This window comes from Hyperolius riggenbachi, chromosome 3, assembly GCF_040937935.1.
Source record: "Hyperolius riggenbachi isolate aHypRig1 chromosome 3, aHypRig1.pri, whole genome shotgun sequence".
NCBI classification, from domain to species: domain Eukaryota; kingdom Metazoa; phylum Chordata; class Amphibia; order Anura; family Hyperoliidae; genus Hyperolius; species Hyperolius riggenbachi.
In genome coordinates this window covers 81304844-81322866 of record NC_090648.1, presented here as the reverse complement: position 1 = coordinate 81322866, position 18023 = coordinate 81304844, and the positions used below count along the sequence as shown (strand labels likewise).

General features: G+C 44.2%; 1 protein-coding gene across 3 annotated transcripts in view; it reads left to right on the top strand.

Annotated features, from left to right (window-relative positions):
* Positions 1–403: 403 nt before the first annotated feature.
* The window catches only part of LOC137561016 (cytokine receptor common subunit beta-like), a 127733-nt gene continuing 110113 nt past the window's right edge, over positions 404–18023 (top strand). For 2 of the 3 annotated variants that reach the window (XM_068272225.1, XM_068272224.1), the window contains exon 1: positions 406–555. The gene's annotated coding sequence lies outside the window, so the exon portion shown is untranslated. Of the gene's footprint in view, positions 556–18023 lie in introns of all 3 variants that reach the window. The other variant, XM_068272223.1, reaches the window with a different exon arrangement.

Here is an 18023-nt window from a genome sequence, read left to right as displayed (position 1 = left end):
AGAGATTGAGTAGAAGAAGACTACACAGGAAGTCAGTATGACCTGTGTATGGTTATTTTGACATTTTATTTTCAGTTCAGGTTCACTTTAAACTGCTTATAACGGTTTATACATTACTGTAACGTTTAACAACAAAAATATATAATAAAAAAACCCCAGTATTGTATATTTTGTACATGAAGACAATGTTGTTTGCATCTATGAAACGTTGTAACTCGAGTCGTCTGTAAGTAGGGTAGTATCTGTGTAAATATAAATGACTGGCTGCTAGGGACTGCCCATAGGCTGTCTTCTTGTGAAACTAGGCAGTTGTGGTTCAGCGTCTCTCTGTCAGTTGTGACACATTCACTTTCCAGTCCCACAGCTAGTTTTATTTCTGTGGAAAGGTTCCCATACAAGGGCTGGATCTGATTAGCAGGAAATGGATTTTTTTTTTCTGTTATGAGATAAACCCGACACAGCAATAAAAGGAGGAAGTCATTCTTACCATGAAGTACCAACACATTTTACAAGTACTCTGACTCACGGCGGCGCTGACAGCAGATCCTCTGAGAGGTACCTTTACTTTCCTACCAAGTCTGCCTGAGTTCTCTGTTTATCTTTTTTTCAGAACAGATGTGGGCATGTTTTGTGTGGGACCGGTTTGTCATGTATAGATACAGTATATACGCTTGTTATATATACAAGCAGGATACACATGCTTGTCATATATGGATACAGGATAATCATGCTTTTCACATATAGATGCAGGATACACATGCTTGTCACATACAGTATATAGTTGTAGGATACACATGCTTGTCACATACAGACACAGTATATAGTTGTAGGATACACATGCTTGTCACAGATACATGCAGGATACACATGTTTTGTTACATTATATATGCAGGAAACCCATGCTTGTCACATATACATGCACATAGCTCCCAACTGTCCCTCTTTTGGAGGGACAGTCCCTCTTTGGGAGCCCTGTCCCTCTGTCCCTCTTTCCTCCTCATTTGTCCCTCTTTCAGGACTTTGTCCCTCTTTCTATATAAATATATATATTTCTCTACTAAAAAATGTGTTTGATTGACTCTAAACTTTATTCCCATCCTTTAAATTGATATATTACTAATGTTAAAATGTTAATATGAAGGAAAATGAACCAGGATAGAAAGCACCAGTGTGGTTTGAATTATAAAACAACATATTTTTCTTATGAAATCTTTATGGTATGCGTGACTAGGGGTGTGATGGAGGTGTGATCAGGGGCGTGGCAGGGGCGTGGCATTGTCACATATACATGCAGATGCACATGCTTGTCACATATACATGCAGAATACACATGCTTGCCACATATACATGCAGAATACACATGCTTGTCACATATACATGCAGAATACACATGCTTGTCACATATACATGCAGATGCACATGCTTGTCACATATACATGCAGAATACACATGCTTGTCACATATACATGCAGAATACACATGCTTGTCACATATACATGCAGAATACACATGCTTGTCACATATACATGCAGAATACACATGCTTGCCACATATACATGCAGGATACACATGCTTGTCACATATACATGCAGAATACACATGCTTGCCACATATACATGCAGAATACACATGCTTGTCACATATACATGCATAATACACATGCTTGCCACATATACATGCATAATACACATGCTTGCCACATATACATGCAGGATACACATGCTTGTCACATATACATGCAGAATACACATGCTTGTCACATATACATGCAGAATACATATGCTTGCCACATATACATGCAGAATACACATGCCTGTCACATATACATGCAGAATACACATGCTTGTCACATATACATGCAGAATACATATGCTTGTCACATATACATGCAGAATACACATGCTTGCCACATATACATGCAGAATACACATGCTTGTCACATATACATGCAGAATACACATGCCTGTCATATATACATGCAGAATACACATGCTTGTCATGTATACATGCAGAATACACATGCTTGTCATATATACATGCAGAATACACATGCTTGCCACATATACATGCAGGATACACATGCTTGCCACATATACATGCAGGATACACATGCTTGTCACAGATACATGCAGATGCACATGCTTGTCACATATACATGTAGGATACCCATGCTTGTCAAATATACATGCAGGATACACATGCTTGTCACATATACATGCAGAATACACATGGTTGTCTGGTTGTCACAGATACATGCAGGATACACATGCTTGTCACATATACTTGAAGGTTTAACATGCTTGTCACATATAAAGGCAGGATATGTACGCTTGTTTACATATGGTTGCAGTATATACAGTACATGCTTGTCACATATACATGCAGGATATGTATGCTTGTTTACATATGGTTGCAGTATACACATGCTTGTCACATATACATGCAGGATATGTATGCTTGCTTACATATGGTTACATACAGTCTCTGCTGCCATGAACACAGCCGCCCCTCTCACCAACTTCAGTCCCCGCCGCATCAACAGACAGCCCTGGCTGACTGAACCCATCAAACAACTGAAAAGACAGTCCAGGGCAGCAGAACGGCAGTGGAGGAAAAGCTCCAACGCAGATGACTTCGCCCACTATAAAAACACGCTGCTGCAGCTCAGGGACGCTCTCTCACTTGCAAAGCAGTCATACTTCTCTATACTTATTTCTTCACAATCCCATAACCCTAAACAACTTTTTAACACCTTCAACTCTCTTCTCCACCCCCCCGCCTCCCCCTACAACCACAAGCTTGTCTGCAGAGGACTTTGCAGCATATTTTGTGAGCAAAATTGAAACGCTACAGAACAGCTTTCAAAAGCAACCCTCTTCACCGGTCCAATCACCTCTTCCTTTTTCCTCTCCTCCCGGCAGCTCCCCCACTATTAACTATCCCTCTCCACATAACCACTCACCCACTCAAACCCCCTCCCTGCTAACCATCTTCTCTGCCTTAACTGAACAGCGTCTTTCTTCACTAATCTCTAAAGCTCATCTTACTACATGCGCCTCAGACCCTATTCCCTCTCATCTTATCCCCCAGCTCTCCTCCCCCCTCATTCCTGCTTTAACAACACTGTTTAACCTTTCCATCTCAACTGGCATTTTCCCTTCTTCATTTAAACAAGCTATCATAACACCACTAATCAAAAAACCCTCCTTAGACTCTACTGCCCTTTCTAATTACCGCCCAGTCTCTCTCCTTCCCTTTGCCTCCAAACTGCTGGAACGCCACATTTACTCAGAGTTGTCTAACTTTCTCTCTGCTAATTCCCTGTTGGACCCCTTCCAGTCTGGCTTCCGCCCTCAACACTCTACGGAAACCGTTCTCACTAAGGTTGCCAATGACCTCCTAGTTGCTAAAGCCAAAGGCAGATTTTCGGTACTAATACTCCTAGATCTGTCCACTGCCTTCGACACTGTTGATCATACCCTGCTTCTCCAGACCCTCTCAACACTGGGAATCAAGGGCCTAGCACACTCCTGGCTCAACTCTTACCTGTCTGGACGTTCTTTCATGGTCTCCTATGCCAATACCAACTCCTCTCCACGCCCACTGTCTGTGGGAGTACCACAAGGGTCCGTCCTTGGACCCCTCCTCTTTTCCATTTACACCCATGGCCTGGGACAGATAATAAGCTCTTTTGGGTTTCAATACCACCTCTATGCTGATGACACCCAAATTTATTGTTCTGCCCCAGACCTCTCCACACTACTATCTAAAGTCCCCAAATGTCTACCCGCTGTATCTACATTTATGTCATCCCGCTTCCTTAAACTCAATATGAGCAAAACGGAGATTGTGATATTTCCACCTTCGCTCTCTGTTCCACCTCCCATTGTCACAATCAATGTAGAGAACACCCCAATAGCATCAACCCCCAAAGCTCGTTGCCTAGGGGTAACTCTGGACTCTGAGCTCTCCTTTAAACCACATATTAACACTTTAACTACCTCCTGCTACTTCCATCTCAAAAACATCTCCAGAATCCGTCCCTTCCTTTCACAAGAAGCAACTAAAATGCTTGTGCATGCCCTAATCATCTCCCGTCTTGACTACTGCAACACCCTACTCTGTGGTCTACCAAAAAGCAGACTGGCACCTCTCCAATCCCTACTAAACTCTGCGGCCCGTCTCATCCACCTCTCTTCTAGATCCTCTGAGGCAGCCCCTCTCTGCCAATCCCTCCATTGGTTACCAGTTGCCCAAAGGATCCAGTTTAAACTTCTCACACTTGCATACAAAGCTCTACACAAGCTGTCGCCTCCATACATTTCCTCTTTAATCTCCAGATACCTCCCCGCTCGGACCCTCCGTTCCTCACAGGAGACCCTTTTGTCCTCCAGCCTAGTCACCACCTCTCACTCTCGCATCCAAGACTTCTCACGGGCGGTCCCTCTCCTTTGGAACTCTCTCCCTCAGCCGGTTCGTCATGCCACGAGTCTGGAAACCTTCAAACGTACTCTGAAAACACACCTGTTCAGACAAGCCTATAATTTGCTATAGGCAGCACTGAAGGCACACTGGCTCACCCACTAATCCTGGTGTTTCCTTCCCCTTTGTTTCCTCCCCACTACCCTCTAGATTGTAAGCTCGCAAGGGCAGGGACCTCCTCCTAGTGTTTCTCATACTGCTGTAATTTTAACATATGTATATGTACCAACTACATATCAACTATGTATGTATCTGTATTTATTCTATTCAATGTCATGACTGTACAGTGTCTTGTATTTCTTATGTATATTTGTTCCCCATTATTTGTTTGTACTATGTACAGCGCTACGGAAGATGTTGGCGCTATATAAATAAAAAATAATAATAATAATAATAATATGGTTGCAGAATACACATGCAAGTAACTTGTTTAGTCAGTCTCCCCCTTGTCACATACTGATCTCAGACACACATACTCGTTACATATTAGAAAGTTTCTTGGCTTGTAAAATAACATTTTCTATGAGTTTGAGTTTCCATCCATTAGATCACTGAAGGGACCTACATGAGAGTGTAACTGAATCTTACAATGTAGCCCTGGTGCACTAAGCTGTTCTCATGCTCTCTCTCTCTCTCTTTGGAGTTGATTTGTGAGGCTACACTGAAGTTGTCCTGCACACGCAGCACACAGCAATTTTACTGGTACCTATGGTAATCACATAACGTGCTGTTGTTTAAATAGGACAATTCATGTTGCCTAGGTAATGCACATGTTGCTATTTGTAATGCGTGTTACGCAAGTGGATGAATGTGTGATATACCTGCAACTCATGCATTGCCTAGGTAATACAAGTTGCATTATTTGGGCACCACGCGCTACGTAGTTGGTGTATGTACGGGTAAAATTGCTATGTGCCGCTTGTGCACGGCAATTTTAATGTCTTTTTTTGACTCCCTTAACTTTTTTTCATCATAGCTCTGGTGAACTTCTTTTTTGCCTTTTAAAACCTGCTTTATCTAATTTTATCTATTTTTTGAGGATTTAGTTCACTGGATGTTATGAGTCACTAACGTTGAATACCCATATGAAAATGTATACACAGGACCAGATTTACCATAAGGCACTGTAGGCACGTGCCTACAGACACCTCACTCCCCTCGCCGAGCACCTCCCTCCTTATGTAGAGTCCTGATGAGAGTGTAAATGAGAGACTACGCACCCTGCTCTCTGCAGTCTGCTGACAAGTTCTCCCTTCAGTCGTGGGCTCCTCTAGCTAACCTAATACTTGAGGGCACCTCTAGCTACTTAATACTGAGGGTACTTTTGGCTACCTAATACTGAGGGGCACCTGTAGCTCTCTATAACTGGCAAGGGAAGTAAGGGAGAAGCGACATCTGGGCCAGCCAGCACACTTGGGGTTCGGCGGGGTTTGTAGGTCCATGGAGGGCAAATTCTAAGGTGCCAGGACATCCATGTCTATAGGCTCCTGTGATGTAAATCTGGGCCTGTGTATACAGCTGTCCCCAAGGTCACTCAAAGCTCCATCATACTAGATCTTTAAATGACAGCAATGACTGAGTGAACTGTTCCTCTCCATACTCTGCCCACCAGAAGCCACTCTGTTGGATGCTAAGCTGTCGTGCCTCCTCTCATCTCCATAGTGACAAAATATGCCACTTAGGTATTCCTGAGCAACGCATCTGCACAATGCTAACTGCGATCTGCTCAATGTCACCCACAGCATCAGGCTCTGTCCCATACCTCCTAACTGTCCCTTTTTCAGAGGGACAGTCCCTCTTTGGGAGCCCTGTCCCCCTGTCCCTCTTTCCTCCTCATTTGTCCCTCTTTCAGGACTTTGTCTCTCTGTCCTCCTCATTTGTCCCTCTTTCCATGTAAATATATATATTTCTATACTAAAAATGGGTTTGATTGACTTTAAACTTTATTCCCAACCTTTAAATCTATATATTACTAATTTTAAAAAGTCACTATGAAGGAAAATTAACCAGAATAGAAAGGACCAGTGTGGTTTAAATTATAAAACAACATATTTTTCTTATGAAATCTTTATGGTATGCGTGACTAGAGGCGTGATCAGGGGTGTGGCAGGGGCGTGGCTTAAGTGTCCCTTTTTCTCATCTCAAAAAGTTGGGAGGTATGCTGTCCATATGGGGCGAAACTTATTGAAGCTGTGTACACACCTTAAAACAATAACTTACGATGTACCGAAACAGGCTGATATGGCATTGGCAAGCTGTCCTTTTGTTATGTAAAATGAACATGTGTTCTCCTTGTACTTATGTTTCTTGTGTTATCAATGAAAGTGAAATAAACAGCTTTGTGGTTTTCTACAGGGCTGGCCAAGGCCTAAAGGCTGGTAATGAGCAGATAGAGAGCTAGATAGTGTGATGTCCCCCTCAACTGTTATTCCCAATCTGTTATGCTTGTCAGTGATGGGGGGGGGGGGGGGGGGTTACTGTGCAAAGGGAGGAGGAGGAGTTTTTGCAAACTCTTACACTTCCCAAAGCACCAGTTCCACTGCTGGTTGGAATGCTAGCTCTTTCAATACTTAGAGGTGTTTCTAGTTCCAAAAGGCAGTGGGGTATGGTGCTATATGAACACACTGGAGGAGGCAAGGTATTTCCCAGTGGTGTTGGCAATGCTGTGTTGGGGTGGAGCTGTGCTGGGTATGTTCATCAAAGTCCTGTAGAGTCCCCTACATGTCATGGACCCTGGTATGGTACCCTGTGGCAGAGCTTCATGCAATCCACAGTCTGGTTCCGCCACTCTGGACACACCAGCTGACAATAGGGTTGAATAAGTTTGGGTTTAGTGGACTATGGCCCTTATTCAATTCACTTGTTATCATACGTTTTCTTCTAGGAGATCATTTTTCATGTTTCTATTTAAAATAATTTTCCAGCACCCTGCCATTGAAAAAGTACCAAAAAGTAGGTGAAAAGGAACTGTCAAAAAATTATTCTGAGTGTTTTTGTGCTTGCCGGTGGCTTGAATGGCATTGCTAAGGTGTGAAAATATTACCCAGGAGAAAACATAGGTGAAAAAGTGATTTGCAGAAAGGCCCATGACCCTCATCCAATTAACTTTTCTCCTGAGTGTTCACCCTGGAAATAATTTTTCCTCTCATCTAAAAAATTACTTTTTAACACTTAGCAACGGAAAAAGCACAACAACAAAACCCCACCCCCTCTCCCCACACACATATGTTTAGTAATATCTTGCTTGGTGGGAGCTTTAGAGGTATTTTATTAATGGGGTTTGAAAATTGCTCCTTGGAGAAAACTCAGGAGAAAAGTTAATAGGATATGAGCCTAAGGCCAGGGTCAGACTTATATGAATCGTATGTGTTATCCACTATGTGCTATGCAAGTAAGTGCGACCCTGGCCTATGTCTTTTTTTATGAACAAGGAAACAAACACTAAACAGCAGCAGTAGCAGTATGTGGTGCTGAGGACAGCTCCAGGCTCAGCATCTAGTGATCACCTGGCATCTGCACTGTAATGATCGCACAGCCACAGACATAAGGAGTACATTTGCTCAAGAGGACTCATGGGGCCCTAATTGCTTAATGATTGAAAGAGGAATGGGGGAAGCATATCAAATGTGAATAACTCAACCAACACTGTTCTGGCCTGTCATTTATCTCTATGTATTTAGTGAGGTTATCACGCAGTGATGGAAGGTCAATGGCCCATATGCAATTAGTGGAGCTGAACTCTTGCACAGGACTGAAGGAAAACAGAGAGAAATGCACACTGTATGTATTTAGAGAGTTTAGCCTGCCTAATCCCCCCTCATCTGTGGCTAATCACAACTGTAATTTGATATCACAGCCGTGTCAGCAGGCTGCAACGGCAGAGAGGCTAGGATGTTATCCATATGCCTGCTTCCATGAAAACAGGGCTTGAATCAGGAAGTAGAAACAGAGCAGATTTATTGCAGGATTTGTATCAGCTGTAACAATGAAATGTTTTTTCTTTAAAGGTTTGTTGTTGCTTATTATTTAGAGCAGAGAGGAAATTCTGAATTCAGGTCCGCTTTAACTTTTTCTCCTGAGTTTTCTCCTAAGTGATATTTTAAAATGTGTCAGTAAAATTCCCTTTAAATGACACGCAAGCAAGAAAATACTTTAGATAGTGCTGTTCCACCTACTTTTTATTTCTTTTTCAATTGCAAAGTGCTGAAAAGTTTTTCTAAATAGAAGATAGGAAAAATATCTCCTTGGAGAAAAGTCAGGAGAAATAGTTACTTGCAAATGGGCCATTGACTCCTGACTAATGATTAATGTTCCAATTTTTTTGGACTTGTTATGGATTATGTTAAAAGGACCACTACCATGAAAAACTGACATTTTAAAATACCTTTGTATGTATACACACAAGATGTACATGTGTCTCTTATTTCCTATGTTTCTGTCACTTGCAGTAGGTAGTAAAACTTTTTGGACTAGTCCATCTCCTCCTGGGGGATTCTCAGGTATTATTTACAAAAGCATTCCCTTGTCAAGATAGTCACGCCACAGTCCAACTGCCAAACTCGCTGGTCATGCTGGAGGTTCTTTCCAGGGAGTTATTTTGTAAAGAATATAGGAGGTACTGAGAATCCCTCATGAGAAGTTGGACCAAATTTTTCTGATTTTTTTTTTACCTGCTTTAAGTTAGGGCAACACAGTAAAAATGTATGCAGAAACATTTATTTAAAATTTTACACTTTTATGCAATGGTGGTCCTTTAGTTATCACTATTTAGAAGTAATTTTATCACAACTATTTTTAAATCCTTAAAGAACAAGCGACACCCATGCTAACCTAGAAATAAAAAAACTCATATATAAGTAGATAAATACTACTTCTACTTACATAACAGATGTATTGTGCTATCCATGTAATAAATACTGTGAATTTTACAAAGGAAAAGCAGAAAATCCTATTCTAGGCAGTGGCCATTTTTGTCAAGCTAATGCTGACATCATATCCTCCCTGACTCTTGTTTCCCCCCCTCCCTTCTCTTGCTCATTGTGTATTCATTAGCTGCACTGTCTTTTTTTCTTTTCTCCTCCAATTGCTGAGTCACCTCAGCCTTGCTTGTAAACAAAAGTGAGCAGAGGTGTTTCAGATAAGAAGCTAGGCAGGGAAATACATGGAAGAGGAGGAATATATTATAGATAAAAAGAACCCCCAGCATTTAACTGTTTGGCACTGATTACTAAAGGGCCAGTGCACCTAAAGTATGTGATAACTCCAAATCATAACAGCAGAATAAGTTTTGCAAGTTTTTAATGCAGGATCAGCATCTTTATCACTTAATACACTCAGACCAGTTGCTGTTGAAATTTGATTTTTATGGTGACAATACCGCTTTAAAGAGAGTCTGAAGCTTAATTTTTTTACCTCTTTTTATTGTGCAGCCATCTTCAGCATTAAATTCCAAGCTGAATCGCTGCATTCCCTGCGGCAGAATGCGTTATTTATGTCCCCGATATACCCTAGCTAAATTCTACGACTTTCCAGGTCATAGATTTTGCTGTCAGGAAGAGGCAGAGCTGTGCACAGTAGCTCTGCCTCTTCTGCAGTCAATCTATGCCGATTTCCGCCCCTCTCAGTGAAAGAAGACTTAGAGGGGCAGAGATTGACTGGAGAAGAGGCAGAGCTACTGCGCACAGCTCTGCCTCTTCCAGGAAGCTAAATTATGCGATCCTAGAATGTATTAAGGGCTTTTCTGGGGGACATGATACTCATTCTGCCACAGGGATGTGGCAAAACAACTTGAATTTCAATGCTGAAGATAGCGTCAGAATAAAAAGAGGTAAAAAATTCTGCTTCAGACTTTCTTGAATTGTATAAGGCCCGGTTCACACTGGCAATTCAGTGGCAAACAGGATCTGAGACGTAAAAACAGATCTGATTACCGGTCAATCAGATCCGTTTTAGCTCCGTTGCCACTCCGTTTCCGTTCCGCTGTTTCCGTTCCATTCCCCCCCCAGATCCCTATCCCCAAAGTGGATTTTGCCCCTTAGAACGGTCCCTTTCTTTACTAGTATGAAGAAACGTTCTGTTTTCTCATTGCCCCTAATGCAGTGCTTCAGCTTCCGTTTCCGTTCTGCTGGGCTCAGAGGTCTGGAAAAATTGCTGCAGGAGGAAACTTGCAGTCCATTCCCGTCTGTTCCCTTCCCAGTGGCGTAACAATAGGGGCTGCAAGTTATGCAGCCGCGGGGGCTCAAGGCCGTTTTGTAGGGCAGAAGGGGTTGCAGCATGAGGGTAGAGCATTGGCCACCTACATCGGCGGGGAGGTCCCCCCCCTCACCTCGGGCAAGAAGGTTCGATCTCTAAGCGTTTGATGCCAATTCCTGTTTATCAGGAAGTAGCGCGTGGCTCTTAGACATCGGACCTTCGCGGTGGAACACATGGAGGTATGCCTGTGTTCCTGCCTGCCGCTGCTGCCACCTATTAAAGCTGTAGGGGGAGCGCTGAAGTAGGGATGATCGGAAATGGCTATTTCTGATTCTGCGGAAATTCTGAATTCCATCAGAACGAAATTCCATAACCGTTACATTCCGACGGTATTTTGCAGAATTCCGTGGAATTCCGCTTTCCGGCTGTACAATTTCAGTAATCTCATTTGAAACCTCTTTTTTAAACATCGTAGGCCATGGGTCCTAGTGGCTGTTCCATCAGTCATTTTTTTTGAGCAGCAGGAGTTGTTGTATGCCATGGGACCTATGAGGTGGTTCCACGACGGTCATCACAATTTTTTTTAGAGCAGCAGGAGTTGTCGTAGGCCATGGGACCTAGAGGTGGTTCCACGGCGGTCATCACAATTTTTGTTTGGGAGCAGCAGGAGTTGTCGTAGGCCATGGGACCTAGAGGTGGTTTCACGGCAGTCATTATAATTTTTTTTTAAAGCAGCAGGAGTAGTCGTTGGCCAAAAGCATAGGGTTAGTGATATTATGTCGGATTGCTGCAAAAACAAAATTTTTTTGATCTTAAAATGCAAAAATATGTGATAGTAGTGATAGGCAGCAGAGTTTGAGAGGGAGAGCCTTTGAGGCTTGAAAAACAGCACATTGTAATTTAGTCAGTGAGAGGGGCCTTGTAATTGTCACTGATCCATGACTCGTTCATTTTTATGAACGTTAGTAAGTCCACATTGTCTGTGGACAGACGGGTCCATTGGTTGGTGACCACCCCACCTGCAGCACTAAATACTCGCTCCGAAAGAACACTGGCGGCGGGGCATGCCAGAACCTCCAGTGCATACTGAGCGAGTTCAGGCCAGGTATCCAGTTCTTTTGTCCAATAGGGGTCATCATTACTCTCCATATTGTCTGGAGCACTGGCCAACCCCAAGTCATCATTCACCATACGGGCCAGCCGCTGGCGGTGACCACCTTGTACGCTGGTGGTGCTGCTGCTAGAAGGAGTATCTGGCATTGGCTGATAAAATTCCTTCAACATACTCAGCAGATTCACAGATTGGCTATTGGTGCGGCTGCTGGGAGTGGGACCACCAGCCCTTTGCTGAGTATGATGAGGCTTGGTAACTTGGGCCCAGGATACAGGTGCAGGAAACTCATCTTCTACCCAACGAAGAAGGGCATCCCGGATCTGGCTCATCCTAGTGTCTGCTTGGGAGGGGGGTATGAACTGCCGCATTTTCCTCTTGCACCGGGGATCTAAGATGGTGGCCACTGACATGTCGAGCCTTGATTTTAGAGTTTTAATCCGGAGGTCCTTACGGAGGCACTGGAGCATATGGGCAGCCATAGGAAAGAGATGTCTGCCATTAATCACCTCTTCCTGGCGTCATGCTCCAGCTCCACATAATCAGAATCTTCTTCCCACCCCTGGACAATAGGCTCTTCCACTTCCACAAGCTCTGCCTCCTCATCCAGGACTTGAGCACGCTCACTCCCCCACTTGACTCGTCATCACCACTGTTCAGTAGGGCTAGGGCTTCCGCCCCCTGTTAGAGAAGTTTGTCAAGAGCCTTGTCCAGCATGAAGGCAAGAGGGAGCACTTCTGATATGCTGCAGTGCTCCTCACTGACCACTTTTGTTGCCTGCTCAAATGGCTCTAACACGTTGCACACCTGTCCAATCAGCTGCCACTGGTTCCCAGTAATGTAGTTCATTGGCCCTGTTCTAAAGGAAGATGTCTGAGACAGGTATAGCCTGACCGCCATTTGCTGCTGCCATAACCTCTCCAGCATGTGGAGGGTGGAGTTCCACCGCGTCGGACAATTGGAAATAAGCCTGTGCTGCGGTAGGCTATGGCAGCGCTGCAGCAGTTTCAAGGCCGCGGTTGCGGAGCGACGGATGTGGGATGACACTTTTCGTGCTGAGGCCACAGCATCCTTCAACCCATCAAAAGTGCGTATACATTTCTGCACTACAAGGTTGAAGACATGGGCCAAGCAAGGTAAGTGAGTGTAGTCACCTTGCAAAATGGCGGCCATCATGTTGGCACCATTATCAGACACCACTACTTCTGTCTCCAGTTTTCGGGAGGTCAGCCACTGCCGAATCTGATCCTGTAAGGCTGCAAGGATTACAGATCCGGATTGCCTGTTCTCGTCCATGGATTCCAGTTTCAGCACTGCTTGGCATCGATGGTACTGCAGACCAGTGTAGGAGCGGGACCACTTGCTGGGAGGCTCAGCAACGGCGGACTGGCCTTGGACAAAACAGGTAGCAGAGGGAAATAAAACAGGCCTCCCCTTCAACCAACGTGGCGGCACCACCAGCTGAGATGCCCCAGATCTTGCACCCTCCTCAGCAGCACCATGGAGGGTGACCCAATGGACGGTAAATGTTAGATACTTTCCCTGCCCATGCCTGCTGCTCCAGCCATCCATAGTGAAGTGTACCTTGCCACCGACAGCGTGATCCATACACCGGCCGACACACTCCACAATGTGCTAGTGAAAGGCAGGGATAGCATTCCTGGCAAAATAATGGTGGCTGGGGATCCGAGATTGTGGAGCAACACTGTTCATCTGTCCGCGGAAGGGGGCACAGTCCACAAACTGGTAGGGCAGCAGCTGTTAGCCCAAAAGCCTTGTCAGGAGCGCATTATTTTTAACAACAAACGGATCACTTGCAGGGAGCATTTGCTTCCTCTGCAACATTTCTGACGCTGGAACACTGGTGACTCAGAGGAAACCAACAAGGGTGAAGATGAGGTGCTTGCCGAGGTCTGGAGTCCTCTTCCAGCCTGGCATGCAGAGGGCTTTGAACTGGAATGGGACTGAGCAGGTTGGATTGGGACAGGATGAGTAGAAAAAGAAGAGGAGGGGCCTGTTGCTGCTGCTTTTCCTCCACCCATCTTTTTTTTTACATATTCGAACTCCCGTCTGTGGTGGTTGCGCAGATGGCTTAGCAGCCCTGAAGTGCCGAACCCGGTGCCCGATTTGCCTTTGCTCACCGATTTACGGCACACAGAACAGACTGCCCTGGATTCATCCTCTTCCAGAACAGTAAAATAATTCCATGATGGGGACGTGCGTGCACGTGGAGCAGTGTGCGAGTGGTGCGACCTGTTCTAGCACATCCATGCTCAGCTTTGGACTGGTGGGTACTGACAGACGGGAAAGCACTTGCAGGCTGCTGGCCAACCGTCTGCTCTATTTCTCTATGCTGCTTACGCCTGCTAGTGCCTAACCCACCAGATGGCGACCACGTTGGATCAGCCGCCTCATCATCCAAAATATCATCCAGACCAGTTCAACCAAATCACTGGAACCCATAAGTGACTCTTCTGGACCCTCCACCTGGCCACCAAACACCTCTGTAGTTGACTGGTGGTGATGTTGACTGGTGACACTGGATGAAGAAAACACAGGGGCCATTTCTGTCACCACAGAACCCACCACTTTTTGGGAGTTTAGTCTCCTCCAATGCCTCCTCCCAATCCTTCTGCACATCTCTCTTATCGACGTAGGTGTGCTTTACTTCTGGAGGAGAGTACTGGGAGGAAGCAACCTCGTCAAGAGAAGCAGCTGCGGTCGGGTTCTGGTCATGAGGAACCTGGCGGCCACTACCGGTGCTGCTGCAACTAGCTTCAAGACCCTCAGACTGGGTAGAGGGTTCCTAATGTAAATAATCGACAACTCTCTTCGCCTGCTGCTCTGTCAACATTTTCCTGTGTGCGAACACAGGGAAGAAATCTCTGACCAGGGAAGAGTGCTTCCTGCTGCTGCTGCCACCCTCAACCTGATCATGTACTTCACATGATCCACCAACACCACCATCACTCCATTTTCTTTTAGGAGTGGCAGGAAGTTTTGGGGCCCCAAACTTTATTGCGGAAAGGGTATGAGTGACAGAACAGATAAAGTATAAGTAAAATAAAGAAAATAAATAAAAAAAACAAAATAAAGAAAAACAAAAAATGAACTTCAGAAAAAAAAAAAACTTGCACTACTCAACTAAGCAATCACCTAACTCACTCTCACTCTGTCAAACACTAAGCCTGCGGCATGGCTGGCTCTGTCTAACCCTCTCTCCACACAGCAACTACTACCACACTACACTACAATCTATCACTCAAACTAACAATCTGTCTGTCACTCTCTCACAAATACACCTAGCTACTTAGCTACTACTACTAATATAGCTCACACCAATCTAACTCTCTCACACAGTCTTTAAAAAGACTTTTGGTTTATATACAGTCTTTAAAAAGACTATTGTTTTATGTTGAAACAACTAATATGGGTCTGTCTCTCCTCTCTCTCCAACACCAGACTGAAACCCACAAGCTTCGTGACTGCACACTTCTCTTATATACAAAATGGGTGGGATAGCTGATGATAGGTAGCTAGGAAGTTGGTTGCTAACGTAGGATTGGTTAGTTTTTGTTAAGACTCTAATTGGTGCAGAAATTGTGATTTTCATGCAGAAATCCTGTTGGCTTCACTCTTAAGCTCCTGACTAGGGTCTTCCTTCTGATTGGCTGAAAAAATCCGCATTCCAACGGAATTCCGAATAGCAATTATGGAATTACCGTTTAGCGCTATAGCCAGGGCTGTTTCTTGGGCAGTGCGGGCAGGGCGACCGCCCTGAGCGCAGACCAGCAAGAAGAAGAAGGGGGACGCAGGCAGAAGGACATAACTGCTAGGGAGCTGGTGACGAGGGGCGCAGCCAAATGGAAGAATACAATTACCAGTGCGATCACCTTCCTTGACTCCTCCTGGGCTGCTGGCGCCAGATGTAAAGTCAGCATCACGACACCACCGCGAGATGACACCTGATGTCCTGTAGCGGTACTGAAGGCTATTAGTGCGCGGCGCCCATGGAGGAGTCGGCTTTCCGTGCTCCCTTCGCCTGTGTGTTTTCCTGGTCCATGTTTCCTCCTGGATGAGTGACTGGTCACTAGAAAGTAGTCCCTTAAGAGTAAGGGTTCGCGAGTCCACGGGGTGGGGGGAAGGGGTCGCAATTTTTACACCCTCGCCCTGGGTGCAATTTAGCCCAGAAACTGCCCTGGCTATAGCAATTCCGTTCCGATGCGACGGAACGGAACTGCCAATTTCCGATCAGAATCGCGGAAATCTGAATTCCGCGGAATTCGTTGAGCATCCCTACGCTGAAGGGAGAGCCTGAGGTGAGGGAGAGGGGGAGTGGCCCCATCCAAATTTTCACAGGGGGCCCCGGTGATTTCTAAGTACGCCCCTGTCCCTTCCGTGATCCCTAATGTGAACCGAGCCTAAGTTTCCCCTATTTTATATAAATGGAATTTGAAGCAAGACGCCCACCACACCTCTCTGAGGAGATTTCTATGAAAGCAGTGGCTCAGACTGCTTGTTGTTCTGGGTCATTTGAGGTGAACCTATTCAGACTGACATGCATGTGTTTGCTTTGCCTGGATCTTACTTTTTGTGCATACATTGAGGTATAGTAGCTTATCATGCTGAGTCATGTATTTCTTTTTATACTTTGTGATAGGTTCATTTTACAACTGTAACATCTGCCATTTCTTGACTCGTCATGAACTGCTTAATATTTCCAGAGAACTACATTACAAAAACTATCTTGACACATCAACACCACACCCATAGGCTGTAGGCTATTTTGAATAATTAAAGGGAACCTAAACTGAGTAAAATTATTTAAAATAAACACATGATGTACCTGCAAATGATTATTTCATACTTACCTCACCATCAATTCCTCTCAGAAGCTCACCATTTACTTATTACAATGATTCCTTCCAGTTCTGAGAATATTTTGTCAGAACTGTAATATATCAGTGGCTGTAAGTTATATATCAGTTGCTGACAGTTACAACTGAAAAGACAACTGATGTGCAAGTTAATGTCCATGTTTCCTTATGGCTTATGTGGGTGATATTACAATTTAACAGTGTGCTGACCCAGAAGTTGTTACAGGGTCATCATCATTTGCTTTAATTTTAAAAACATGAACACTGATGTTCTGTGCGGATAGGAGTTTTATCAACAAGAAAAAACACACCTGATTTGCAATACGAAAAAACACTAGAAAAACCTTATTCGGAGATTGGTTATTGTTAATAAAACGTAACTTTTAATAAATCCGGGTTAAAATAGATAATTCGAACAGGCTACTGGTAGTGGCCTAATCTATTTATTAAGCTACCTTGATATCCTACTAATATAATAAATGGGAAAGTTCGGATGTTTGGATGTTTGGATGTTTGTTACTCGATCACGCAAAAACGGCTGAACGGATTTGAATGAAATTTGGCACACACATAGTACACTACCTGGAATAAAGTATAGGATACTTTTTATTCCCATAACCAAAAAGGGGGCGGAGACAAATACAAATTTCACTGGAAAATGTAACGGCAGCCATTCTTACACTGTTAATGGTAGAGTTCTCAAACTTTGCACAGTTGGTTACTGGGTGACTGGGATTAATATTCAGAAAGGTGGGTGGAGTCTATAAAAGCCAATCAAAATTAACCTATTGATTTTCAAGGGGAATATTTACATTGCTGCCATTCTTACACTGTTACTGGCACAAGCCTCAAACCTGGTACAGTTGATCATCAGGTGACTAGGGTTCAATTTCAGAAAGGGGGTGGAGCCACAAACAGCCAGTTAAATTTGTTTCATTTCAATGCACATTATTGATGCCAAACACCGCAAAGATCACAAACTTGGTAATTGATTAATTGTGTGTTAGAGTTAGAAAAGTGGGCACAGCCAACACCAGCCAAATACATAAGCAGGCAACGCCGGGTCATCAGTAGGCAGAGACAAATACAAATTTCATTGCGCAAATTTAAACTGCAGCCATTCTTACACTGTTAATGGTAGGGTTCTCAAACTTTGCACAGTTGGTCACTGGGTGACTGGCATTAATATTCAGAAAAGTGGGTGGAGCCTATAAAAGCCAATCAAAATCCACCTATTGATTTTTAAGGGGAATATTGAATTGCTGCCATTCTTGCACTGTTAATCACCTGTACCTGGTACGGTTGGCCATTGGGTGATTGGGGTTCAAATTCAGAAAAGGGGTGGAGCCACATCCAATCAG